The sequence below is a fragment of the Ursus maritimus genome, unplaced genomic scaffold (assembly GCF_017311325.1).
Source record: "Ursus maritimus isolate PB19 unplaced genomic scaffold, ASM1731132v1 scaffold_20, whole genome shotgun sequence".
In the NCBI taxonomy this organism is placed as follows: domain Eukaryota; kingdom Metazoa; phylum Chordata; class Mammalia; order Carnivora; family Ursidae; genus Ursus; species Ursus maritimus.
The window spans coordinates 32,424,476-32,452,244 of record NW_024424453.1 but is presented as its reverse complement, the minus strand read 5'-3'; the positions used below and the strand labels follow the sequence as shown (position 1 = coordinate 32,452,244).

Sequence of the window (27,769 nt, the reverse complement as noted above, 5' to 3'; positions counted from 1 at the left end):
AAACTAAGACATTTCCTTTCTTGGCATAACTGAGGCAATGGATCGGAGCTGGGTGTTGAGCTCCAGAAGCCCCCAGGGGGAGCACTGGGTGGTACCTGGGAGCTCAGGCAACCCAGCCAGGGCTGCCACGGGGTCCCGGAGGCTCCTGTGTGGGCGGCTCTCTGCTCCCTCGCACGTGTAGGTTAGACAAGCTGATCCGAGACCTGGTATTCCCTGACGAGTTGGTGAGGGCCCACATTGCTGCTTAGTCTTCAAATATTTCTCCTTTCCCTTCCCGTGTCTTTGGTATTTGTCTGGTTCTGCCCTCGGGGGAGGATGCAAGCAATCCTCTTGGTGAAGACATTGGTGGCAAGCTCCAGATCCAGGACTCTTGGATGGCCGCTGAAGACCAGAGGATGCCAGGAGCCCCAGAGAGGAAGAGCAGACTCCTGGGGGCCCCCCAAAGATGAAGATCACCAAACTGGGAGCAAAGGTAGCATAGGCTCCTCTGTGTCGCCTGATAATGGCCCAGAATGCGTGCTGCCACGGCTACGGGAAGGGAGCAAGGAATGAATGAAGAGTTTCCTGGGCTTGAATAAGCTTTCGGTTGGACTCGCGATGTCTCCTTGGCATGCTAACATGTCAAAATGTCATTCAACATTCCCAAGGTCCTGTGAGCCAGCCTGATCTCTGACCTACTCAGAGGAATTTTCCAATACTCATGGCATGAATATGATATGAAGAAATTCTCTTTCCCTCNGAGGGCGGACTGCAGCAGGTTGTGTTGTTCAAAAACAGCTGCTACGTCTCTCATTGTACATGTTCTTCTGGAACAGGGGTCAACAAACCATGGCCTGTAGGCTAGCCGTCTGGTTTTGCGATGAACGTTTTACTGGAACACAGTCTTGCCCATTTTGTCTATGGCGGCCTTCTCATGGCTGCGGGGCCGTGCGGCTTCCCAGTGAGCACCTGGAGAGCTCCAGCAGAGTCCTGCTGGAGGTCCCCATCCCTGGCCTGAGCCACACATCTGAGCCCCACTCAGACGCACCCCTTTCCCTTGCCTCTGCTGGGCTTCCCCCATCGAGGTGATGGGCTGCAGCCCCAGGTCTCCGTCTCCACTCCAGCTCCCCTGAACCCCACCCCGGCTGTCTGGGACCACCTGCCTAGCCTTCCCTGTGACTCCCCTCCCTTCCCCCGTCTTAGGGCTGGAATGCAGATGCGGTCATGGGCCACTCCCAAGGCTAGGATGGAACGAAGAACAAGCAAGAGAAGGGGAAAGCCAGTCACTGAGAAAGAGGTCACAGATTTAAAAGATGACTTTCTTTCTGGACGGACTCATAGGGTTTCCCCCACAGGGCAGCTTTTAATTTAAATTACTTCCAACCCACAGCAAGACTCGTCTTCATCCAAGATGGGTCAGTTCCCAGGATGGCCCAGGGCAATGTCTGTGCAGCTAAAGGGTTGAACTGTCTCAGGAAGCCAAATGGACAGCCGAGGGCACTGGAGATATGCCCTTCGTGGTGCATGTGCTGTAGCAACGGCACGGACACGCCACGTCCTCCCCCAGGAACTGTGGATAATTCCAAACGGACTGGCAGCTCTGGGGAAAGGCACACAAGTTCATCTGAAGGGTGGAGGTCAGGGCACAGTGGGCAAAAACAGCCACTTCATTTTATGGCTGATTTAGTAGCTGTAGCTGGCTTAAATGTTTTCGGGTATTTAGCAATTAACCCTTTCTTTGCGTGTTCCGGAAAATAAAGTATCTTGTCGGGCCCACTGAGCCCTCGGCTTAGGTCCACAGCTGGTTGACTACATGCTCTTTAGCAACCAAAGAGCTGGTGATGGCATGTGTGTAAAGAGATCAGGTATGATTTATTGATTTGTGCAACACTCTTCCACGGAATTTTTCCCAGATACGAGGTTTGGTTACTGCCTTTAAAGAATTGATTGCACTTGGCTTTTTCATTATTAAGGGTGAAGAGAGAGAAAGTGAATGACCCTGAAGACCTCAGGCCTTCCGTCGGATCTGCAGAGATTTAAACCCTTGGCACCTCGGCTTCTTCCTCCAGAAAGAGGACATGGCATTAACTACCTTGCGGGGATGTCGTGAGGATCAAAAGGACCAGCTGGATGGAAGACCTCTGTAAGCCTTCAGCTGGTAAAGGCAAGTGGGAGATTTATTCAAACTGGTTCCTCCCTCTCGTACGCTCTCTCCTCCTTCCACACACACCAAACTGCAAGTGTGCAAACTCGGCCTTTGCTGTTAAAATTACAGATGATCAGACCTGGAAGTGTTTGAGTTTATTCCAGCTCCCTGTTCACGTTGTCCTCACAAAACCAAGCTAGCATTAGACCAAGAGCTCCGGCTAAATGAGTCCCAGATTTGGCAGGATTTGCCTCGAGTGTTTTGACAGGAGTGTATGTGTGTGTGTATGTGTGTGTGTGCCCACACGCACGCGCACATGCACACACACACACGCGCATATGTGCTCATGAGTACCAGGCATAATCACTCACTGGGATCACTCTGATTAATGACACTGTAGCACCCGGTGGACTCTGCAAACGTCCCTCCGAGACACTCAATCAAGGATCCTGCATACGACACTCATCTCTGCATTCTCTCTCTCTTTCCCATGGATACGCAGCAAAGAGCTGTTGCGGGAAGGCTCTGCGGGTGTTAGGCTGAGCCTGGGTGCTCCTTCTGGGCCCAGTGTGTGGGATTCTTGTATATTTATTGCATTTGGGGTTTCTACAACTTCATTCCTTTTCCTTCCTGTGCACGATCCTTACACTAGTCAGTTGGCAGTGGCTCATAGTCCCACACAGCTGCCTGCCTTTGCATACCAGCTGCTGCCCCGGAAAAACTCACCTTGGTTTCTGAAAGATCTCTTACCCTCGCGCTTCCAACATAGATCCTTTACTGCAGGACAGAAATCCCAAAAGTAAAGAATCCCTGGCCCTGAGATAAATGTATCAATTGTAGAGACAAGGGGGAAGAATCATAAAATCATAAAAATTTGCTTGGGAACCTGAATGTAAACTTCTGCCATAGTTTCCTCTCCTTCCTGTTAAAAAAAAAAATGTGTTTTGGAAAAATGACCTTAGGCAGAAGGAGGAGAATGGTGGAGCATGGCTGTGACTACTCCAACCAGATCATTTCCACCAGCTCATTCTCCTGGAATTTCCATTCCTTGGAACACTACTTCTGGTTAGCAACGTGGCCTAAAGAGCCAGGCTGACATCTCTGGTGGATTTGGAAAAGAGTCATGCCTTGGATGAGGTAACTTGAACAAAGAGCTGCAAATTCAGTACTCCCTCCTCACTCCTTATGCTCATCCTGACGGTGTGATCTCAGAGGGACAGAGACCAAGGAGCTGTCATTTGGTGAAATCCACAGAAAGGTCACGGCTGAGAAATTTCAGGAAAACCCTAACCCAAGGTGAGTTCAACGTACAACATTTTCTACCATCATTTGCAATCAGAGGATTATACATGGAAATCACTTTTTTAAATACATAAATTATTACTGACATAGCTATTAGCATTCTTGTTTTCCGACCTCCACAATGTTTGTCTCCATTTTATAGACCATCAGATGTCTGTCCCCCAGATCAGCTATTGCCCCCAGACCACCCTCCCCACACCACTGTGGCCATGCTCTGGCTCGCCCCAATCTTCTATACTGCTCTGCCCTCAAACCCTCCACTGGGCCCTACAGGTCTCACATTCTGCCATTGCCAAAAGCTTCTAGAGTTTTGCCATCTTCTCTGAGCCCTCCTTTTTGCTTCTTGTCCTAACTCTGGAAACTAGGTCTGCCCTGAAGACACCACCTCCCTCTGAGCTGAACCGAGTGGAGGCTGTTTTGTTCCTTCACAATCACCCTCCTTGCTCCACTACCACTCCAAGCCATTTTCCGTTCTTCTACCTGCAAAACCCCAGCTCCTCTGAAGCTCATGCTTCCCAACTAGACCAGCCCAACCTTTCTCTGGTCCTGTGTTCTAACAATCCCTAAGGGATCATCACTTAATCATGGAAGTTTCCAGCACCTGGCCCCCTATCTTCCTCTCCATTCTGGCTCTGTAGCCACAATTTCAAATACATATGGCGATGACTCATCCACCAGCTCGTCATTCCTAGTCTTTGGCTTCTTCACCTGCATTAATCTTTTCCTCCAGTGCCCCGCCCCCAGCCACGTTTGCCCATAGTCATTCTGACCTTATCACCACTGATAAAAGCACCACCCCAGAAACCTTCCTGCTCACTTACTCAGACAACCCATTCCAACCCCCCAACCCTACTTCTCCATGGACACTCTCAGTCCAGAAGTGACCATCTCTTTATCCATTACCCCCTCAAAAGTCTACCCTCCTATTTCTCTAAATTACATTTTGTGATCCATCTTTCCACTCACTGCCTGGCAACCTCCCCCGAGTCCCTGCCCCTCTCTCCCTGCCATGTGTTTACCTGGTTAATTCCCAGCTCAGGTTGACTTCACCCGTTCCCCCCACTCCAGACCCCCATCTGAGTAGCAGCACCTGCTGAAGCGAGCGCACAACTGTGTCAATGGGTCTCACATTAAATTCACAGTGACTGCAGTCTTACGTGGGCCTTCGCTGGACAGCCTCCTACAACTGCCAACACACACCCCACCACCCTTGAATACGACCCTCATGGACTTTCTTTTCTGTCCTCAAACTGCCCACATCCCCTCCTCTGGCTTTACTTCCAGCTGAGTATCTTATCTGATATTTTACTGAACAAATAGAAATCAGTCAGAAACTCTCCCATGTTCCTATTACCAAATCTGTCAATTTACCTACATCAGTTCCCCAAACTTCTGCTTTCCCTCCTGATGCAACGGAAAAAATATCCCTGCTCCCCTCTAAAGCCAACACCTCCCTCTCGCCTTCTCAAACTTGTCACCCTTGAAGTTATGCCTTCTCCCTAACTCTGTGGACAACGTCAAAGCCATATGCTCACCCCAAGTATCTCTCAAAAGAGCATCCCTTATCTCCCACACCTTACCTGTAGGCAAGGCCAGGACTAACACGGACCAAGAGAGGCACCGGGGTACCTGTGAGTGTGACCTTTAATTTCCAGCCCTCAGTGACTTTCTTGCTTCATTCTAGTCCTGACCCTGTCTCTAGGTTCTTCAAAGCCATGCCCCAGTAAACAGGAGGGGGAATGAACCACGAAGGACTATGGACTCTGGGAAACAAACAAGGGCTTCAGAGGGGGGAGGGGGGGATTGGGATAGGCCAGTGATGGGTATTAAGGAGGGCACGTATTGCATGGAGCACTGGGTGTTATACGCAAACAATGAATCATGGAACTTTACATCAAAAACTAATGATGTACTCTATGGTGAATAACATAACATACTAAAAACTTAAAAAAAAAAAAGACACATCATATTGTTAAATGACCAATATCTGTATTGTTAAATGACTTACATATCATATTGTTAAATGGGTTGTAGAACAATGTGGTAATATTAATATTTTGTATGATTTTTCAAATGCATAAAGGAAAATCCTAAAAGAAATATAACAAATTATATTTGAGTGAAAAATAAATAAATAAATAAGTAAATAAATAAATAAATCTCAAAAATAAAGAAAGCCATGCCCAGTCTCTTTTCCTTTCTTTTCCCCAGACTGTGACAAACTCCTATCTCCTTTATTACATTTACCACAATTATAACCAAATAATTGTGTAATTATTTGATATCCATCTCCCCTACTGGAATAAAAGCTCCCAAAGGCAAGGACCAGATTGACCACATTCACTGTTCTAATCTTCCATTACAACTCTCCATTCCTCAGTTTCCCTGTCTGTAGAATGGGGATAATAAAGTGCCCAATACATGTTGGGGTTGATGATTGACAGTACCCCTAGCAGCTAGTAGGTTCCCAGCACAGAAGAGGTACTCCATCAATAATTATTGAATGAATCCATAAATGAAGGAATAATTCCAGGACTGAGGTATGGACGAAGATTCCACAGGGTTGAATACTTTTCTGAATGTAGTAAAATATGAAAACGTGGCAATAGAATGACCTAAGGAGGCAAGCCTTCCTCTTTTTCTGCTGGTTGGTGAAATGTGCTCCATATCTTCCTCTCCTATATTATCAAACCAGGTCCAACCCTCCCCTTCCTTCCCACTTCCAGGGGAGCCCAATGCGTGAAATCTTTGGCGAAACAAAATCATTAGCCCAGCTTTCCCCCGACGCCCTGGCTAAGGCTTATCAAGCTCTTCAGGGAAATAGTCAGGGAGACTGTTCTCTCCGTTGCTACCACAGAGTGGTTGCTAAGGAAACAGCCCTACCCTTTGCCCCCTCCTGGGCCCCTCAGGACCTGCCCACTCCTCCCAAGGCCCTCACCACTTTCCTGAGCAGGCCCCTGTACCTCTGTCCCTTCTGTCTCCTTCCTCTCCTCGGAAAGGAACAAAGAGAGACCCAATCCAGGCCAGAGAGCCAAGGAAACCCTGCAGAAAGCTTCAAGGCTCCGGTCCCTGGTGACCCATTGGCCTCCGAGGCCTTACCCCCAGAGCTGGTGCCCTCACCCCCATTTCTCCCCTCCTCAAACACTTCAAGCCCTGCACCACAAAATGCCCGGATGCAGGCTTCAGTGTAGCCCCACAGGATTGTCACAGATAACCCGGGCATTTGCCAAAAAGAAATAATAGCTACGACCTGTTCATAGTACCAAGAAGTGAGTGGTGTGGCCGCAACTCCTCAGTGTCTGGCTGTAGTTTCTGTCAGCCTGGTGGCCTGGACGGCAGGGCTCAGAGGAGTCAGTCAGCACTGCCTGAGATCCCATGGCTGCATCTGCAAGAGCGATTTTCTTTTATTGCTTCCCCTCACCCACTGTTTCTCTTCCAACTTCCCTCCCTCCCTCCCTCCCTGGCCTTCCCTGTTGCCCTCTCCTGAAGCATGACCCAAATCTGAATGGCTGCCGAGCTGGGAGTGAGAGAAGCAGCCCCATGCTTCCCAGCTTCCTAAAACCCTCCTGTGTCTGTCTCTTTCTACCCATCAGCCCTGCTTCAAGGTGACCTTGCTTCAAAGCACCAGTCTTGGCAGACGCCTCTGTTCCTCAGCTCCCCAGGAAAACCTGTGGCTTTGCTATCAGATGGAAGCTCTTTTAACCATACACGTTGCTAGCAGAAAACTCTTTAAATATTTGTTTTAAAAATAGGAATTAACATAATACAAAATTATTATTAAAAAATAAATAAATAAATAAATAAATAAATAAATAAATAAATAAATAAAAATAGGAATTAACAGAAAAACATAGACTCCTTCCAAACCAGCCTTTCCTCTATATTGTTCTGAAGAGACACTCCTGGGTCCAAAAGAATAAGATCTTTTCACTGGGGACAATTCCTAAATGACTTGATTTCCAGTCACAGAAATACACACACACACACACACATATGGTCAGAAATTCATTGTTAGGTTTAACTGGACACTGAAAACTCGCATTAACAGTGGTAGCTCCTTATCTTTCTGCCTTTTACAAGGGGAGCCTGCTGGTATGCTGGGCTTTGGGGCAGAAAAAATACGTTATTGTCCCAAACACCCTGACCGAGTTGAAAACATCCTTGTTTTGTGTTTTGTTCTGTGTTTGACTGAACTGAAGAATGAGGTACGGCATGGCAGTATGCGTAGGGACCCACTACTTAGCTGTGTGACCTCAGATGAGTTACCGTTCCTCTCTGAGCCTCCGTGTCCTCATTTTTATAATGGGGCTAAAATTGCCATCCTTACGCCATTATTGTTAAGAATTACACTGAGATAACTTCTCTGTAGCATCTCATACGGTGCCTGACACATAGAGGCGACCAGTGAACGGGAGTCACAACAGGAAAGGTGGCCTGTATGCAGGTTCAACCAAAGGGTGTGGAGGGATTTGGGGGAGGCACTGTTTGCCACCCAGGGCCCCCGACTCTTTATGGCATCCTTACCCATTAGGCTCATCCCGCTCAGGCCCCTTGTCTTTGATATCTGAAGAGGTCCACTTACTAGGGACTTCAACAGGACAAGTACAGGTCTGATGAGGGGTGTCTGAATCCAGGAGATGGGAGGGAGACTATGTGTCGTTTATTGTAGTAACTAAAAATCAAGTTAATGAAAAGTCACGGTTAGCTACGAATTGCTAGTGGGGCAGCCTACCAGGGTTTTCTCCCCTCTTCTTCAGCAAAAGAAGCTGTCAAGTCACAGTTGCACAAATCTTCGTGGCTACTCCTCGCTATGAGGAGGTAAGTCAGGGACACCTCTGTCATGGGAAAAACACCTTTTATATGATTGTTCCTCTTTTGACATGCAAAGGTCTGAAGAAAATTTGCACGGTTATTACAAGAATCCCAGGAGGTGGAGAGAAAGGATTAATCGTGACTCATGATCAACCATGGCCAACATCAGCACCAACCCTCACTGACACCAATGTTCTCACTTCTCCCACCATCATCACACCACCAACCATGTTCACCACCACCTCAAACATCTCTGCCATCAGAGCCACCATCACTGCCACCACACCACCAACCTGCACCTGTCTCCCTCTTTGCCACCATCACCACTCCACCTCTACCACTATTGCACTACCTTCTACCGTCACCAGCATGCCTCCCCCCACCCCACCTCCACTCCCATCCCCACCTCCATTACACATTTCATCACCATCATCACCATTGGCACTACCTTCACGCACGCTAGCCATCAGTATTACCACCATCATCAACAACACCCCCCCATGACCACCATTACTCTCAACATCAATTTCATCGCGAACAACACCATCAATATCCCCACCTCCATGGCACGACCCATCCCCACCTTCACTAGCACTCTGTCCCACGAAATTCAGATCTTAACGTTTAGAAAAAGGGCTCTTGGCCTAGGCCCAGTGGCTCAAAACCCAAAAATATAGTTGAGAGAGAGAACTCATAAACTGACTTTGACCCTAAAAGGGGAGACAGAAAAGGAAATGGTAGTTTTTGTCTTTTTGAGGCCATGGCTCTTAGGATCTACTTATACCCTGGTAATAAGCAATATGTGTGTGTGGAAAAACACAGCTGGCCTTCGGGAGCTCAGACCCTTTAAGGCTTGAGGAGCCCTTTCAACAGAGAAAAAAAGAATATTTTTCCTTCTTAAAGGATGGCTGAATCTATCAGTCTTAACCCAACCACCTCATGAGGCAAATAGACTCCAAAAACAGCTCCAATTCCACCCGCCTAGAACAATCTGTCACCAAAGGAAATGGCAAGATGAGATCAGCAAGCAGGCAAATGGTCCCAGTGAAGGCGAGCTTCGAAGGTGGTTAGACACGGAGTCTGGGCTTCCTGGCATTCCCAATGAGTGGAGGAGGCACAAGGGTTTCTCTTTAGGGCCCAATGTGACATATTCATCCTACCTCAAATGATATAAAGAAAGACAAAAAGAGAGTTTGGGGAAAGAAAAATGTAAATCTGAGGCAACTGATATACTATGTGGTTGTGGTATGAATTGCCAACCTCTCCTAACGGCGAATCGAAGGAGTCCTCACTGGGGAGCGGACAAGAACATCTGTGTCCTCATCCAATCTTTCCTCTCCTTTTATCACCTGATTCTGCAATCCTCACTGGTCCCCCTTGGTGCATCATGCCTTCCACATTCCCAGATTTTAGGCAGTCGGAAGGACACTTTCTTGAATAAAAATGCCCCGGATGTTTTGGCTTTTACACTGAGATTCCCACTCTCTCCAACTTCAGTTGCTCGTGGTTCCAGCCTGAACTTCCAGCTGTCTTCGTAGCTTTACTGCTGCCTTTGCTATGGGACATTAAGGGAATCTGCCCTCCTTTCCCCAGTGGGTGTGAAATGCCTGCTCCTGGTTTCCTAGGAATGCCTTGTGCTGCCAGAGTGGCTGGGCACTCTGCCTCTCCCCTCTGGGTCCTCTCTGTCGGCCTTGCAAGAGGAGGAAGAGATTTTTTTCTAAGATTTTATTTATTTATTTGAGAGAGACAGAAGACAAGCAGGGTAGGGGCAGAGGGAGAGGGAGAAGCAGACTCCCCACTGAGCAGGGAACCCAACATGGGACTCGATCCTAGGACCCTGAGATCATGACCTGAGCCAAAGGCAGATGCTTAAGCGATTGATCCCCCCAGGTGCCCTTGAGGAGAAGGAGATTTTAAGCCCGCCCTGCTTATTGGGTGGCAAGTGATGTAAACAGCCTGGAAAGGCCTGTCCTGAGTCATCACCAGCCCGGTGTTGTTGAGTGGCGCACTGTCCACGCCCCCACCCCCAGCTACAGCTGTCTGAAATTTTTGTGTTCATGGTTTGTTATTTAACTATTTCACACCCACATCTGTGCAGGCGCCCTGGGCAGCGCTCCAGCCACACACTGCCCAACTCAGTTGGGACCCGGGAATTCAGACTGGAACCCTGAATTCAACCCCAAACACCACCAGGGCAGCTGCCACTGGGAGCTCGTTTAGTGACACAAAAGTTCCCAGATAGACCCATGTCTCTAAGGCCTCCAGCTGCCTGGACCAGGCAGGTTAGGCTGAAGCTTGAGGAGTTTTTAGTTTCTGAGATTCTCCGTCCCTTACATCAAAATCACCAACTTTAGAGCCCCGGTCTAAAACATATGATGTAAAGGCCCTGAAAGGGAATCAAATGATGAACACTGTAGTTGTGGGTTGATGATTATTTTGTTTGTTTGTTTTTAATATTATCAGCCTTAGCAAGAATCTCTGTTGTGTTTACGCAAATTTTATGTGCAGTATGCAGATGTGTGCTATGATTTCAAAATTTTTTATTTTGCAACAAAAAGCCCAGGGGATCTTTTGAAGAAAAACACAAATAAGCACATGAGAAGTAATGCAGCCATGAGAGGATCCCTAAATAGCCATGCAGTAAAATTAAGGGAAAAAAATTCTAACGGGTTCCGTTCTAATTCCAGCTAAGTCCTCCTCAGAGATCTGAGATGTGTGTGTGTCTCTAACTGTGTGTGGGGGGCGTAAATGCATGTGTGAGTGTCAGCCACAGGAGTGTAAGCCTGTGTGTGCGTGGGAATATGAATGCATAAGCGTGTATGAGCATAAGTGTAACTGAGTGTAAATGAGAGAGTGTAAGTGGGAATGAGTATGGGTATTGAGCAAGTGTAAACGGGAGTGTATTTTTGTATAAGTGTCACTTACATGAATATGAGTGTGTGAGTATGAGCATGAGTGTGTACGTGCTTAAAAGTTATATGAGTGTGAACATGGGTGTGTGTTAGGTGCATGAGTGTGTAAATATAAGTTGTGTATGCATGTGAGGAAAAGTGTGTGTGTGTCCACGTGTATGAATATAAATTGTTTATGAATGTGTGTGTGAGTGCAAATTGTGAGAGTGTGTGCATTCACTATGACAGAGGATCCAAAGATGAAACTTTACAGGATCTTGACTGAAAATCAATCACTTCTGAGCATGCTCCCAGCTTGCTCAACCCTGGAGAGGCCATCTTGGGAACTGGTAACGATGAGGATGACCAGACGTCCTGATTGGCTCAAGTCGGACCTCATTTATGCCTATTATCCTGGCATAATTATCATGATTTATAACCATACTGATATCGCGGCTAAGGTATAGCTTATATCAGTAAAATACACACCTTTTGAGAGAGCAGGCCAATGATTTTTTTACAAATACACACACCCATGTAATCATCCCCCAGATGAAGATACAAGTATTTCCAGCACACAGTCTCAAAAATATCTTGGTTTGGAACAAAGTCTTCCAGGGTTCTCCTCAGCCCACCTGAAGGAGGGGGGATTTCGCTGTCCATTAACATTATCCCATCTTCTGGCCTTTGTGTCATATTTTGCACAGGCTGGAGAATCACAGTAGATGTATCGCAGCTGTTTGGGAATGAGGAAGGGTTAAATTACATCGGCTTGACTTGACAGGCTCTGAGGATGTGTGGATTCTGGAAGGTGGAAACTATTGGAACAAACACCTTCATGGAAATTGCCATTAATCCAAAGTGTCTGAACTTCCCTTTACCCTGTCTCCACCACTCTGGCCTTTCCCTGCCAAACTTTCCTTTTATTAAAGGAGTGACTCATCCCTATCGGGAATCATATAGGATCTGTGGGAAAGAGTATGGGATTTGGAGTCTGCCAGGATTGGTTTTGCAATTTAACTGTACCATTAGCTAGCTCTGTGTCTTTGATACATTAGTTGACTTCTTGAGGCCTCAGTTTCTTGATCTGTAAAAACGATAACATGATCTACTCTGCAGAGATGGAGTGAGGCTTAGATTTGATGAATACAAGTACCTGACACACGGGCACCAAATATGTGATAACTAATGTTTAGGTCAGGTTTCAGGATCAGAATAAAAACAAGGTATGGCAGATCAGCTTTTCCAAAAATGGCCAGGGCAATGTTTCCAGTCCCATTCATTCTCCTAGCACTTTGCCACTCCCCATCAAGAGGCAGAGTCTCCCCCACCCCCACATCCCCCTTGAACTCGACAGGACTGCCTCCATGAGCGACATGTGGCAGAAGAAATGTACATGACTTCTAAGGAAAGGTGAAAAAAGACAACACAATTTCTGTTTAGCACGCTCTCTCTCAGGATGATCTCCTCAGGGAACCAGCCACCATGCTGTGAGGAAGCCCAAAATGGCCCACATAGAGAGACTCAGCGGCGAGGCCCACGGGAAAAGGAACTGAGAATCCCCAGCCAAGAGTTACCATCAACCTCCAGACTTGCAAGTGAACAAGTATTTGCATGATCCTAATCCTCAGCCATTGAGTCTTCCAACTGGGGCCCCAGAAATTGGGAAACAAATTGAAGCCAACCTTGCAGTGCCCCATTCAGATTCCCACCCCATGAATCTGTGAGCATAATAAATGGTTATTTAAGCTTCTAAGTTTGAGGGCAATTTGTTATACAGCCATAGCAACTGGAGCTCAGTGTAACCAGGGTCTTGTGGGACCAGCTGACATTTCTCACATACATCTGCATCAGGCCAAGTGAATGTGAACTCAGCTCTCTGCTTTGGTCCATCTAAACGTCAAAGGTGGAGGGAGAGTTCGCTACACACATGTGTCCTGTTGCTTGTGATTACAACCTAGTGTATATGTCCTTGCTCACAAAATGAATTGATTCCTTTACTCAAACTCAAAGTAATTTTCTACATGCAAACTCCTAGAGCCCTGTCTGTTCTTAAACACTAACCATTTACTAGCCTGTGGGAAATGGAACCACGAAATAATGCAACTGTATTATAACCAAAGATGCCTTAAGTTATATATGCAAATTGGCTGTTATTCACTTCAAACAGCAGTTGTGAAAGCTCTAATGCTATGTATCTTTTGTCTCACAAAGACGGAAACTTCACCCTGTGCCATGAATGCATCTGGGGAAGGAGAGAGTTATGGCAGACTAGCCAGGCCTCCAATGACCGCCAAGGGCCATCAGGAAAATCAGGCCACAAAGTGGGGCAGTGGCAAGACCAGATTTCCACACTGGCCCAAGGCAAGAGCCATGGGTCCAATGGCCTAGAGCCTGTCACCATCATGTCAAGGAAGTTAGTTTAACAGAGTGGTGGGAATGTGTGCTTTGGATCAAACAAAATTGGGTTCAGATCTGGTTTCTCCACATACAGGCAGTGTGATCTTGGTTAAGTACCTTAACCCCTCAATTTTGTCTACTGTAAAAATAGCACTTACATATGGCAGGAGCAGCTAGCTGTCTACCAAAGCTATGCATTCCTCTGGCATAGTGCAGTTATGGCTGGGAAGCAGCTGCCCAGCATCGAAGGTGGACCATGTGACTAGATGGACCAATGTGACCAACGTGTTTAGTGTGCCTTGCCGACACAATCATCCACTTTCATGGTGACCTTGGAGGCCGAAGGCTGAAGATGATGACTTCACAGGCTAGAGTGAGGCTGGATCCCTGTGTCACCACTTGGAAGAGAGCCACTTAACTAGGAACATACACATCAGACTTCATGTGAGTGAAAAATAAACTTCTACAGGTGAAGACACTGAAAATTGGGGCTGTTTATTACAGAAGCTAACCCACCCTGACTCATACATAGTTTTAGAGAATGGAGACACGCCTAATTGCAGATAATTATAAAGAGTTGTTTACTATCTGTCTTTCCCATTTGACTGATGCTCCTTTGAGGGCAAGGACTGGGCCCTGTTGAGCCACAGTGCCCTCCACTGTATCTGGTACTTACCTAGCATGTCAGCAAATCTGACTGGTTATCTGCAGCTTGATTAAGAGAAGAGAATTAAAATCTGGGCATTTTAGTGATAGAAGAAAGACAAGGTTGATGTTTAAGAAAAAAAAAAAAAGACCATTACATCAATACTTGTACAGAATGTACTTATTTAAACACTTATCAAAAGGAGCAAAAACAAAAGAAATGAACAAAAAACCCCACCTAACAGTAAAGTCATAATTTGCCAGTTTGGAACTTTGATGCCAAAGGGGTCCAAAGAAGTAAGTTTTCCCGTTAGAAGTTTTGGAAACCAAACCTTACTATTAGATTTTCTTTCGAGTTCCACAAAGCTTGTACAAGTTAATTAAATGGTTGGCTTAACCACTGGCTCATGTTTCCAACAGATGAAGTGGAGGAGGGGAGGCAACAATTGTGTAAATGCAAACTTGGTAGCAGGAATTATCCCTGAAAACAATACCTTATCAGTATCATCGGAGTTTTCTCTTTGAATTATCAGGGTGAACAAACAAAATTTGCATTTCTATAGAGCACTTTCCTATTTATTGCTCCCACTGTGTTCTCACAACAATCCTTAGAGTTAGGGCACGTTTTATTGTCGTCATTTCACAGATGGAAAATCCATGAAATAAAGTGAGCTCTGATTTGGCCAGCATCTCATGGTTCATGTAAGAATCAGAAGCCAGGCCCCCTGACTCTCAGCATAGGACCTGCTCTCCATCGGACCTCCCAGGTGGATATGGGTTCAGCATGGATGACAGCCCACTGGGAACCACCTCAAACAAACTGCTTTTGAGCCCAGTTTGGGTAACACCTCATGCTTGGGTATCTTACAGGGTAAAAAGTAAACTAAGACACAATCCTACAATCCAACGACAACCCAGCTAGGCAGAAAATAATTTAAATAGGTGAAGAGTTAAAAAATAGATAAAATGTTAAAGTTAGCAATTCCTCTTAAGAACAGAAAAGACAGGGTAAGACAAAAGGTGCTAAATGACAAATGAGCAGCATGGCCAAGAAGTGTGACAGCCATCCAGGAGAGGGACAGAGTACACAGGGCTAGAACACCTACCTGGTGTTGGTGGGTGGATGGAGGAATTGGGATTTCAGAAAAGAGTAAAATTATGTAAGAAAAACTGTCTTATCTCCTCAGCACCCCTCCCTTATTCTTCTGAAAACATACCCTCTTTCTTCAGGAGGATTGCTCCCTCCCCTGTTCCAGTCATTTGAGATTGACTCTGGATGAGGCTGCCAGTGATAGCATCCTACACCTTGGCCATTAGTGGGCATGAGACTTGTTCTAGCCAATTAGAATTCTAAGGGGGAAAACAAAGAACTGGAACTAAGAGAAGGAAGCAGTCCTTCTTGAGTGAGCCTGCTGGTGGCCATGAGGCCTGTTTTGTGGAGGAAATTGGGCTGCAAAAAGACAGCTGAGATGAGAGATGGGGCAAGAGAGTACTGGTGGCATTGGGAATGTGGTTCCAACTTCCTCTGCCTCAGTGGACCCCTGCCTTCCCTGCAGGTTCTGGTCGCATTGAGCTAACCACTCTCTTCTCCAACGGTGGCCAAGTGGATCTCAGGTCACTGGCACACATAGTCTTGCCTACAGCGATAGGTGGAGAGAGGAGGGAAAGCCACCCTCTCTTAGGGAGAAGTTACTAAAGGAGTCTACAGGGAAAATGGGAAGATGCAAGACTTCTTTGGGGACATTGAAGAAGCCAGGGTCTCTAGGGATGAGGATCGGCATAAAGAGTAAGATACCAAGCTCTGAGCACAGGGAATTTGAGACTAGAGCAGAAGGTGTCCATGGAGACACTGAACAGGCAACAGGCTACGGAAGTGGGTCTCCAGGGAGAAATTAAAGCTGCTGCAACTCTAGTGAAAAGAGTGCTGCACTCAGAGTCAAAAAGACTCCAAAGATAAAGGGCTTTTGTACGGATTAAAGCGGTTCGTGAATTTAAGAGAATATTATTAATTTGGGAGCTATCTGCATGGAGGTAACAACGGGAGTCATAGATGTAGAAAATTCTCGAGGGAAAGAAGAGAAAGAGTCTTGGATAAATTCTCACAATTAGTCAATATAATAAAAGCATCAGAGAATTAAGAGAAAGGAGGATGGCAAAGCCAGGTGAGCGAAGAGTTTAAAGAGGAAGAGGTTGAACGGTAGTGAAAAAGAACCAGTGAGGCCATAAGGAGGTTGGTGAGAGAGAAGTCTGTTTGATTCGGAGGAGCAGGAAGTTATTGGTGAAGGAAGTTGGATATGGCAGAGTGCCAGCCAACGATGGAGCGAAGTTACGGGTAAGGTCATGTGTGCTGTCCGTGCCCACCCCCATTCCTTTCACCTTCCAGGGGGCTCCTGCGGACTTTCCCGCGTAGAGTCTGCCTGAGGCATCTTTCCCCCAGAACCATGGAAGGCTACTTTGCCCGTGAGGCAAGCCAGAAGTGGCAGGGAATGACCAGCCCCCAGAAGCAGCCCTTGGATGTGCTGAGTTGGTATATAAACACCCCACCTCTCTTGCCTTGCCCTGGGGATGGGCCAATTCTCAGGCTTGGATTCTGCACCATTTCTCAGAGTTTCCACCAAGATTAAGCTCCAGGTGCCCACTGTGGTGGCTGGCTTCACCGGGCGCTCTTTATCAGCTGTGCTCCTTTTCCCCCTCCTACCTCTAGTCCCTAAGCAGCATGGTCCCTGCATTTCCCAAGTAAATGACTCATACTTGAACCCTGGTCTCAGTGCCTGCTCTGAGGGAAACTGAGCTAAGACAGGAGCTCGTGTAACTTAGAGCCCAAACTAGGACAGCTGTGATGAGTGAAAAGGGGAGGAGACACTGTTAATAACGATGCTGGAACAAATGGGGCAAAGCAGGATTTTGCATACCTGGAGGTCTGGCCTCCCTGGTTCCGTGCATCTCCTTTGAGAGGATGGAATTCAAATGCCAATTCTTTAGAGTAGCAGGGAGTGACGACGTGCAGAGAGTAAAGATGCCTTTTCTTTGGTGACCTTTTGTGCCCTGTGCCCCATTACCTGGAGGGCTCTGGAAAAGAATATGTCAGCTCAAGAGTGGGAAAATATCTCAGGAGGAGAATGGACCATGAGAAGTAGGTCAGCGTCCAGCCCCCAGGAAAGCGAGGCTCGTGCATTTCTGCGATGATGGGCTCGGAGGCTGCGAGCGATCCTGTCAACCGTAGTCCATAAGATGCTCGTCTCACGGCATCACTGGGCACCCCCTTCTTGCCTCCTCTCGCCCTCCATTAGTCAGGTCAGTGCACGGCTCTCCGTCGCTGCACACGTGGACAGACCTCCTCGGACAGCGCCCGCGTACCCTCGCTGCTGGCGCCCGCAGCCCGGAGGAGCTCAGCTGGAAACCCGGACCCTTCGGTACCCAGGCCTTCCACTTCACATGCTGCCACATCTACCCTTGTATCGTGTGGCCTCGAAAAAAAGATTTTTTTTTTCTGCCAGAAAATCTTTCAAGAAAGCCACTCCATTTTCTTGCGTGGTCAAAGAGCCACTGGATGTGAAAGGGTGGGGAAAGGACAAGACACCGACCTTTTCTCCCTGCCCTGTGCACAAATTAATCCCATGCCTGGATTCAAGATGGGAGTTGCTGTGTGAGGTCCACGGTGCCGATGAAGTGCCTCTTGTGGGGGGGGGGGGTGCTCGGCCCTCCGGTGCCAGGTGTGGAGCTGGCTTCTTCCTGTGGCTCTCAGGACAGCTCATCCCTCTGACTGCCTGTTCCTGACAATCTGGCTCCCAGCTGCCCCACCTGAATTTGAAGTTGATCCATAAATAGATAGATGACCACGTACCATGCTAAGCCCCTTCTAGGTGTTAGCTCACTTCATCCTCGAGCTTCCATGAAGCAAATCTCGTTATTCCTTCTGTGTTTCAAGTGAGAGTGGAGAGAGACTAAGTAGCTTGCCCGAGCTCTCAGAGAGTCAATATGCCATTTGAGCATCAGGAAACAGAAAGGCCTGTGGGGTATTCCATTAGACATACAAGGTAAGATGGGGCTGGTCGGCTGGGTTGGCTGAGGGAGGAACTGCTCCGTTGGGTCTCAGGGCCACAGAGTCCTCAGGAGCTTCACAGATTACAATCCTGTTCTGTGGCTACACACCTATCCTAGACCTCGGGCCTGGGGGTATGATCCCGCATGGACAGCCCGGGACACCAGATTGTGCGCCTTGTCTCCAAAACACAGCTCCTTCCCCAGCTCTCCACTTTGCAGTGGGGTTTTTCTCTGGAGAAAAGTGCCCCACTTGTTGCACAGACCAAATTCATTACCTTGTCAGGAAAGACCCTGGAGGCCCTTCCGCCCTCCCACTGCCCTGAGATCTTACACACCTTCGTCCTTCTCTGCCTGCCCTTTGCTCAGAACTTCGCTTGTCCTCCCTCACGGAGACAGTAGGCCATGGATTTCTCTCGGCTAGACCAGCACTAGGTGAACAGGCCCCTCGCATCTGTATTCAGACGGCCACTTGCTGAGCCACGCTCCTCAATGCTCCCCAGACACGCTCGTGACTTCCTGCCTTGATGGCTTTGCTCATGCTGTTCTCTCCACCACGAAAGACGCCTCTCTGACCACCCATTTGTTGAGGCACAGGACCCTATAGTCACTGCTTGGGGCCTTCACTGAGCCCCTCGCTGGGCGTCCTCTGAAGTTCTCCTGAAACGCTGTAGGCTTTTTGTCTGTATCCCTCTTGGGTCGTACATGGGCCGCGTTCTTCTCTGAGATACGCACATTTATGTTTGCGTTTCTTTTTCCAGTCTGTGGGCTCATCAAAGGCGGAACCACAGTCATTCAAATTTGCTTAGCAGAGAGCCTGGCAGGTGGGGTGTTTTTAAATGAAAGAAAAGGGTAGGCTCATGCAGACAGGGAAAAAAGCAATGTCTGGTTAGGAAACCTTTGGAAATTGCAAATAACGTGTTTGCTGACTAGATGACGTACCAGAGGCATCCAATAAAATCATATTTAAATTCCAATTCCTGTCCTTTGGACATGGGGTCCAGGGTAACTGAGAATCCAAACAGATCAACTCTCCTCTTAAAAGAGTAGGTTCTACCATTTAATTATATTAGTCGTGGGAAGGGGCTCGAGAGACATTGTCTTGGGCCTCAGTGTCCTTAGCTCCTCTCCTCACTTCCGTCTTCCAGGGGAATGTCAACAAACCAACTCTAAGGTTTCATACTTTCTCGGTAATTTTTCTTTTAAAAAGAGTCTGATACTGAACTGATGACATCAGATTTATAGCAGGGTCCTCCTCATTCCTTACTCTTTAGAAGCCCTCTATCTTCTGAGTAGATTCGGAGGGAGAATCTAGTAATGATAATAATGATAGTACCAGTAGCGTAGTAATAGCTATCAGGCTCTTCACAGAACTCCTCACTCAGCGCATTTTGATCACAGGCAACCAGAACTAACTGGCTAGCTGAAGCAGAAGAGAGGCATTGAGAAATGTAACAGATGCTGTCAGGGCTCCACTCAGACCCTCGGTATCTTTGGCACACTCATCCACCAGCCACTGTGAATGTTGGTTACGAACAGTGCATAGCTGTCCCCTTCTCCAGACAATCGGCCTCTGCCAACAGGAATCTCCTCACCTGGGAGATTACCCTCCATCTCCCAGCAGCCCAGGGCAAATGACTGACTGATAAGGGGGTCAAAAAGGGCAGGATTTTCTCTGGAGTGCAATTCACACCTGAGGCTAGACTCCTGCTGAGAAAGCATTTTAGCTCTTTCCTGCCCCATCCTGCTTCCTTCACTTCCTTCCAGATTTCTCCTGAGGGCATCAATAATCCATATGCCAAGAGGCCCCAGCTGAGGCTCTGTTTTTAGGGACCCCAACCTAAGACCAAAGGGCATTGGGAAGCCCACGGAACTGAAAGAGGACAATTCCCACAGCAGCCCCGGGAGGCTCTGGAGAAGGAACTGAAGTCTGATCTCTTCAGTCTGCCTCTTCCGGGATGAATCAGTTACAACCATTTTCAAGGTTTTTTTTCTGCCTGTTGAAGATTCAGATTAAAAAAAAAAAAATCTGTATCCTGGATCACATGCCCAGGTGCAAGGGTAGAATAGGGCATCTCCTTTAGTTGTCCTCCCAAACTATCCATTTCCTGGGTATCTTGGTATCTTGAGGTAACAAATACCATCTCACTCAGTCCTTAGAACAGGCTGTGAGGTAAATCTGTCATATATCTGAAGAAACTGAGGCACGATTCAGGAAAGACGAAAGAGCACACTCAAAATTTTCTGATTCGAAAATCTTACTTCAGGGGCGCCTGGGTGGCTCAGTCGTTAAGCGTCTGCCTTCAGCTCAGGGTGTGATCCCGGCGTTTTGGGATCGGGCCCCACATCAGGCTCCTCTCCTCTCCTCTCCCACTCCCCCTGCCTGTGTTCCCTCTCTCGCTGGCTGTCTCTCTCTCGGTCAAATAAATAAATAAAATCTTTTTTAAAAAAAATCTTACTTCATAGAGATGACTCCCCAACATCCATTTCCACCCCTACGTGGGCAGTAAGCTCATCATGGCTATCCCATCCCCCTTGGCAGTTACTGGTTTAAGATTGGGCATGTGTCTGTGTCTCAGCCGAAGAGACATGAGGGGAAATTTTCTGGGCCCTTCTGAGACATATCCCTGTGTTCCTGAAAACAAGACCCAAGAAGAGACCATACCCAGCTATTCCTCTGGACATGGCTAAGTCTGGATCCAACAACCAAAAACTTCCTCAGCCATCTCGCTCACCCCTGTGGTTCACAGGGAGGTGGGCAAGACTGAAAGACTCACAGAGACATGGCGCCAGCCTGGAGCCCGCTAACCCTCCAGTGTCTTGTTACATGACAGAATAAAACTCCCCTGGCATTTAAGATATATAGGCCAACCTGGGGATTTCTGTTCCTTTTAGCCCAATGCAACCCAAGTGATGTCCTCACTACTGTGGACTGGAAAGATGCCGAAGGAATGAGGGCATTTTCAAAGACAAGTCCCGGCACAGCTCATGATTGTGAGAGTTGCCACTTACTAGCTGTGTAACCTTGGACTAGTTATCTAACCTCTCCTACGTACTTGTATCTACTCCATGGTGTGGTCGTAAGAATTAAATAGGGTCAGCCGTTTGGAACGAATGACCTACCACCTGGCACACAGTGGGTGCCCACTAAACACTAGGCTGTTAGATATGCTCTTGAAAGAAAAGTTGAAAGAGAATAAAAAATAAATATTGACCACTTTTACATAGCTAGTGAATATTTAACAGTTTTTTCCTATACTCCCTCCAGATCGTTCCCGATATTTATCCACAGGCGTACCCGACTCGGCCATTGCAGCCTCTCCTGTCACACAGCCTGATGCCGTCAGTGCGTCCCCTGACAAGCTGGTTCACATTTGAATTGTGAACTTCTTTTTTTAATGTTTTCTTCTTTTTTTAAAAATATTTTTTGATTATATTATGTTAGTCACCATACAGTACATAACGGCAACGAGTCCTCCTGCTCTGTTTATTTGAATAACATGATTCCAGAAACATGGGAACACAATATAGTGTTAGCTCAGCAGTTTCTAACCACAGGTCAAAAATCAAATGGGACTGCGTTTTGGTTCTTAAACATTTTTGGATCATGAATCCATTTCGAGAATCAAATGAATGTTGTGGGCCAACTGCCAGACAAATAAACAACCAAGCAAAATGTCTTTACGCTGCGTATCTTCTCCTCCCACGGGCCTGAGACTCCCTGAATTTAAGTCTTTAAAATAAATAAAAAATGAAATAGTTAATAAAACTGCCATGGGCCAGCAGCTTCACAAACCACATCTTATTAAATCTTTGGAAAAAAATGCCAAGGTGAAGGGTTTACTCCAGCCTTCCGCCCGGGTTCAGAGACGGCAGGTATCAGGGATGAGGTCACTCAGCCAAGTGTTCCACGGTCCCGGCGTATAGGCCCTCCTCGTTCCCTCACAGGCCTGCCACAGATCACCAACCAAATTTGTAGTTAGGAAAAAACATTTTCACGTCAGTTCTTCTGTGAGGAAACGGAGGCATTCTGAGGAGAGGCCTCGTGGGACGTGGAGGTAGTAAGATGAGGTCTGCCCAGGGCACCTGAGCCTGAGGAGGCCTTTGTTCATCGGTTCTCTCCTTCCTTCATTCTCTCAGACATCTGAGCATCGTGGGTGCCAGTCACCGTACTAGGATCTGATGCGTGCAGCCCTATAGAAGGAATCCACCGCAAGTAGGCCTGGATCTGGATTCTGGCTCCAGCAGTTAGTTACTAGGATCTGATGCGTGCAGCCCTATAGAAGGAATCCACCGCAAGTAGGCCTGGATCTGGATTCTAGCTCCAGCAGTTAGTTGCTGTATATGTGGAGGGAGCTAATTAAGGCTCTGAGCCACGGTTTCTTAATCTGTGAAGTGGGGTTAGTTGTGGGGCTTGTCCTACAGATCAAGGGGACCTGTGTCAGGAAAGCCACCTGCCCAGAGCCTGTGCAGCATGAATACTGGACAGAGGTCACTTGCAGACACATTGGATCTATTTTAGGGTGGTCAGATGAGAAGCCCTTAGAGAAAAAAAATCAAGTTCTGGCCAGGAGAGGGACGAGTAAGAAGGGCAGAGCAGGGACCTACACAGACACAAGGAACATTAGCTTCTTCTTCTCTCCAGACCACTCAGCTGACACTCCTCTTTGTTTTCGTGCTGCAAAGGGAAAAATATTTTCCTGGCAGCTGGAAGTAGAGTTTTTCCATTAATCTCCCCCTTGCATGTTGTTTCACCAAGGTCCAAAGAGACACAAAACAAACCCTAGAATTTCACACCAAGGAGGATGGAAAAATACACCCTTGCCAGGGCTGGGCACAGCTGTTTGCAGGCAAAGGAGCGAGGGGCCGGTTCATCAGGGGAATCATCAGCACCCCCTACAGGTGTACCCCAAGAGCGTACACAAAAACATCTTCCCACAGACCTCCCCAAATATTTGAATGCGGTCCTGAAAGAGTGCTTTAGACATTTCTGGACATCTAAATAAAAATGACATGCTTACAAAATATGAAGACTGCCACTGGGGGGCCAGCCAACCCCATGAGTCCTGTCTTCTGCCCCAAAGTCTGCATCGGGGCTAGACCTCAATTTTTCTATTCAGGGGCCTATCAGTTTCCTTCCAGCCATGCTGGATGATATTTAAAATGGATTTCTGTGGCCAATCCAGTCTGATATCCTGTCCAGATATGGGCATCCACATACGGAATGGATCAGCACATGTATAGAACGAAATAAACAGGAAGAAGAAAACCAAACCAGATGCTGGCCCAGAATCTAGTCGAGATTGACTAGAATGTGTCTTGAAGTATTCTCAGTGTTTGACAGAACACCAGCCTCCTTGATCAAGGGGATGGTTGTTTTGCCACTGAATAGCTAGCTATTGACTGTGCCAATGGGTCTTTTCTTTCACACCAGGGTGGGGCTGGGGTTGGGAGGGTCAGTCCGTCACCTGGATGTGAGCATCTTGGCTCTGGACACCGGCTGCTACTTGGAGGTTGCGGGGTCAGCGAGGGAAGGAGGGGAGGGAGGAAAGTGCTCTTAACTTGTGCATCTGTCCCTCCGTGGGCACATGGAGCGGTGCGGCTGGGCCCTGCCCAGGCTCTACAACTCATTGCCGTGTGTTTTTGCGATGGAGGAGGGGGGCAGACAGCACCACAATCTGTCTCTGGTCCATCTTGAAACCCCCTCCCCCAACCCCTTCCAAAGAAACTCATCCCTCTCCCTCCTTCAGCCAAAGAACAAGACCTTTGTGGGTATTGACCCAGGGATAGGCGTCTAAGAAGTCACAACCTACCAGTTCCACAAATAGCCAGACTTGAATCCCAGCATGGGCTCAGTTGGAGCACCCCATTCTCTTTGAACCCTAGCCACTGCCTACCATGGTTGAGAGCGCAGCTACTGTTCACACTGATCCCTTCATATGCATCTCTCCATTTAATCTTCACTCCCACCCTAAGAGGATGAGGAGGAAACAGCAGTAGGAGGTTGATAACTCGCCCAAGGTCACCCAGCCAAGAAGCAGAGAGCAGGGATTTGAACCCACCAAAGCTGAATGTTCTCCCAACATGTTCTGCTGCCTCCCACTGGTTGGATGGGCAAATGGCTCCTCTGAGATGGAGTTTTCCCATCTGTAAAATGGGTTGTTCTGACGTTTGCATGAGTTAATACTTGTAAAGAGTCTCACTATGTTGGGTACATAAGGCCTTTTTCTCCAGCCAAGTAAGTGTGTGAGAAGTGGTGGAAGATGCATGTTGAGTAAGAAAATTTTCAGGAAATTTAAGTGTATGAAATGGTTCTTTTCTGCCCATAGATAGCCAGCCCTTTCTGAACATATTTTACTCGTCCCTCTCACTGCTCACCACCCTCTCCTCCCAGATGGCCATTGTTTCTTGCTCGCCTGTCACAGAGGGAAACATCTAAGATGTCAACCCTACCGGAGGTTGGAGAATTGTGCCATGTATGAGGTCTGGGGCATTTGCATTTTTAAAAAGCCATAAGGAAAGGAATGCTTCATGTAACAGATGTAATTACTTGTGGTAGGATTTGAGGCACTGCGGTGTTTGGGGTTCTGCCATTTAGATGACCGATTCATAAAGTTGGTTCTCCAGCAGCCGCAGACCAGAAGCATCACTGTCCAAGAACCAGCAATGGCCACTGGTGAGGAGCGCAAGTCCGGACAGAAAGAAGGGTAGAAGGGTTGACTCTAGATTACAAAGCCACCCCCACTTCCAATTAGTAAAGGTTCCAGGAAGGGGAGAGAGAAGAGGGACCCATTCTGGGCCACAGAGGACTTGATTTCAAGTTCTCCATGCCTACCCGAGCCTGCCAGACTCTCCACGCAATGTCACACTAATGTCATACATTCAGTCTCACCTCACCCCGACCTACCTCTTCTCTTGAATTGTCCCCAGCACCCCCATGACGGACTGATCCGGAAGTCCCTGAGTCATCACTGGCTCCTTCCAACACATTCGGTCACCTGTTTCGTCAGTGAACGTACAATGAAACCTGACCATAGTAGTGAGGGGCACCACTGTGACTCTCCCTGCCCTCCCTCCCCATCAGGGCCCACCTTGAGCGACAGGTCTCCCCACCTGCATTCTCTTTGCTCCTTCTCATCTGCCCCGCAGCTGCCGGGGGAATCTTGCTAAAGAATTGCTTGGATCTTTTGATCTATAAACAACTTCTCAAACTCGATACACGAGAATCAAATAATCAAATAAAAAAATGGGCAGAAGATATGAACAGACACTTTTCCAATGAAGACATACAAATGGCTAACAGACACATGAAAAAATGTTCAACATCATTAGCCATCAGGGAAATTCAAATCAAAACCACATTGAGATACCACCTTACACCAGTTAGAGTGGAAAAAACTGACAAGGCAGGAAACAACAAATGTTGGAGAGGATGTGGAGAAAGGGGATCCCTCTTACACTGTTGGTGGGAATGCAAGTTGGTACAGCCACTTTGGAAAACAGTGTGGAGATTCCTCAAAAAGCTAAAAATAGAGCTTCCCAATGACCCAGCAATTGTACTACTCGGTATTTACCCCAAAGGTATAGACATAGTGAAAAGAAGGGCCACATGCACCCCAATGTTCATAGCAGCACTGTCCACAATAGCTAAATTGTGGAAGGAGCCGAGATGCCCTTCAACAGACGAATGGATAAAGAAGATGTGGTCCATATATACGATGAAATATTACTCAGCCATCAGAAAGAACAATTACCCAACATTTGCAGCAACATGGACAGGACTGGAGGAGATTATGCTAATTAAGTCAAGCAGAGAAAGACAATTATCATATGGTTTCATCATTTATGGAACATAAGGAATAGCAGGGAGATCGGTAGGAGAAGGAAGGGAAGAATGAAGGCGGGGTAAACAAAAGGGGGAATGAACCACAAGAGGCTATGGACTCTTGGAAACAAACTGAGGGCATCAGAGGGGAGGGGGGTGGGGGGATGGGCTAGGCCAGTGATGGGTATTAAGGAGGGCGCATATCGCATGGTGCACTGGGTGTTATACGCAAATAATAAATCATGGAACTTTACATCAAAAACTAAGGATGTACTGCATGGTGACTAACATAAAATAATAAAATTTTTTAAAAAGCCAATGCTATTTTTAACATGTTCATCACAGAGAATTTGGAAAATATAAAATTTTATATAGAAGAAAGTAAAGTTACAATTTTACCAGTTAGGATTATTACTAAAATGTGTTATATTTCTTTAATTCTTTTATGTAAATGTGTGTATAATCTTTGCCACTCCCCTCCCCCACCAAATTAGGATCATACCACGTGCAATGTTTTGTATTCCCTGTTTCTAAAAAAAAACACTGTATCATCAAAAAAAAAGAAAAAAGAATTGCTTGGATCATATTACTTGCTCCCTCCCTCTTAACCCCAACATTATCATCTGTAAAAACTCAAAAGGATAAGCACCCTCAGAGCACTGCAGTGAGGAGTGAAGGAGCTCATGTGAGCTAAAAACTCTCAGCTACAACACGTACTCAAGAACAATTTGTTGAACTGATCTGACTTGTTTGGCTTTTGCTGGGTTAGCTAGCTACCTGTAACCAGGGACTTTCTGGACTCCAGGCACTGAGCCAGGTAATTGACACACATCCTCCTTTGTTACCTTCTCATCAACCCTGTGAAGAAGGGTCTTTTATTATACCCATTTTGTGGCTGAGGAAACTGAGGCCCAGAGAGCTGAAGTAATCTGTCCATTGTCTCTTAGAGAAAAGGCAGAGCAGAGACTAAAATCCAGGTCTAACTGTCATGCCATAGCACCTCTCTCAACGGTTTTCTTCTCTGTAAACACAAAGCTGGGTGTCCTCCCCTCCTCACAGAGATGCTTGGAGAACCAAATGGGTGATAAACCCAGAACGGTAGGCCCAAGAGGGCCCTCAGAGATCATCCTGTCCAACCTCCTCATTTTGTAGATGAGGAGACTGAGGTCCAGTGGGGAGACTCACCCAAGACCCAACAGCGACTGGCAGAACCTGGAACCACAGATTTCTAACCACTCTTTCTTTTCTTGTGGAAATAGCCTGCATACAGAAAATAAAATGGCTTAATGAAATATTTAAAATGAACACTCTTGAATCACCAGTCATGTCAAAAAATAAAACATTCCAGCACACCAGAAAACCCCGCTCTCATGCCCCATTCCCCCTCCCTCTTGAAGGTAACCACTGTCCCGACTCTGGGAATCAGTTACTTGCTTGTGTTTCTAGTATCATCACTGAAGCACGCACCCCTAAACACTGCAGTTAGCTCTTCTTAACACTGAACTTCGTAATGTAGACATCCTCTTTTGTGTCTAGCTTCTTCCACTAAAGGGTCTCATCCCTATTGTATGTAGCTGCAGCCCACTCATTTCCACTGTTGTGTCGTATTTGTATGGGGTAAAACACTGTCTCCCAAAAATGCATGTCCACCCCAGACCTCAGAATGTGACCTTTCTCAGAAATAGTTTGGTTTTTTTTGAAGATGTAATCAGTTAAGATGAGGTAATA

At 47.0% G+C, this 27,769-nt stretch overlaps 1 long non-coding RNA gene across 1 annotated transcript; it reads right to left on the bottom strand.

The window, feature by feature from the left end:
- Positions 1-21,691: 21,691 nt before the first annotated feature.
- LOC121104222 lies at positions 21,692-27,259 on the bottom strand. Its single transcript, XR_005836514.1, has 3 exons — positions 27,227-27,259; positions 25,124-25,214; positions 21,692-22,493 (listed from the first exon to the last, which is right to left on the bottom strand). It is a non-coding gene; the product is annotated as an uncharacterized LOC121104222 (long non-coding RNA).
- Positions 27,260-27,769: the final 510 nt, after the last annotated feature.